The sequence below is a fragment of the Apaloderma vittatum genome, unplaced genomic scaffold, assembly GCF_000703405.1.
Source record: "Apaloderma vittatum isolate BGI_N311 unplaced genomic scaffold, ASM70340v1 scaffold6626, whole genome shotgun sequence".
NCBI classification, from domain to species: Eukaryota; Metazoa; Chordata; class Aves; order Trogoniformes; family Trogonidae; genus Apaloderma; species Apaloderma vittatum.
Genome location: NW_009721138.1, coordinates 2,690 through 4,016, shown reverse-complemented (window position 1 = coordinate 4,016; position 1,327 = coordinate 2,690).

Below are 1,327 nucleotides of genomic sequence, written 5' to 3'. Positions count from 1 at the left end.
GGCCCCACAGATTTATGAGGATTCATCTTATGAAGCAGGTCCATAGCCATTTCCTCATGGATTATGCAGGTCCTATTCTGTTCCTCATGCCTTTATTCCAGCTCAGGGGGCTCTGTGCACAGAGAACAACTGGTCTTGCTGTTGAAGACTGGGGCAAAGAAGGCATTAAGCACTTCAGCTTTTTCCATATCGGTGGTCACTGCTCTTCCCTCTGCATCCAACAAAGGATGGAGATTCTCCCTAGACCTCCTGTTACTGTTAATGTATGTATAGAAACTTTCCTTGTTATTCTTCACCACAGTGGCCATGTTTAGCTCTAGGTGGGCTATGGCCTCTCTAATTTTCTCCCTGCACAGCTTCACTTCTTGTTTGTAATCTTCACAACTTGTCTGCCCCCTCTTCCATAGACCATAAACTTTCCTTTTGTTCCTAAGTTCCAGACAAAGCTCTCTGTTCAGCCAGGCTGGTCTCCTTCCCCATCAGCTCGTCTTCCGTGACTTGGGTTTAGTCAGCAGTTCCTGCACCTTTAAAATTAATTCCTTAAAGTATGCCCAGCCTTCCTGGGCTCCCATGCCCTCCAGAACAGCCTCCCAAGGAACTCTCTTAGCCATGGACCGGAAGAGACCAAAGTCAGCTCTCTGGAAGTCCAAGGTGGCAATTCTACTGACCCACCTCCTTACTTCACCAAAAATGGAGAACTCCAACACTACATGATCACTTTGTCGTAGACAGCCTCCAACAATTACATCCTCCACAAGACCTTCTCTATTAACAAGCAGCAAGTCCAGCAGTGCACTTCCCCGCGTGGGTTCCCTTGCCATCTCTGTCAGGAAGTTACCTCCCACACACTTCAGGAACCTCCAGGACTGATCCCCCTCTGCTGTATTCTATTTCCAGCAGATGTCTGGGAAGTTAAAATCCCCCATGAGAACAAGGGGTAGAGTCCGTGGAACTTCGCCCAATTGCCTGTTTACAGGTATCTTATCTATTTCTTCATCCTGGTTGGGAGGTCTGTAGCAAACTCCCATGATGATGTCTATATTATTGGCTCTTCCTTTGATTCTAATCTGTAAGCTCTCAACCCTGTCATCATATTGATTAATTTCTAAGCATTCATATCCCTCCCTAACATGGAGGGCCACTCCACCACCTCTCCTACCTCGTCTGTCTCTTCTGAAAAGCTGGTATCCACCAATTGTAGTACTCCAGTTCTGTGAGTCATCCCACCACGTTTCTGTTATGGCAACTATATCATAGTTTTCCACCTGCACAATGGCCTCCAGTTCCTCCTGTTTGTTACCCATGCTGCGTGCATTAGTGTAGATGC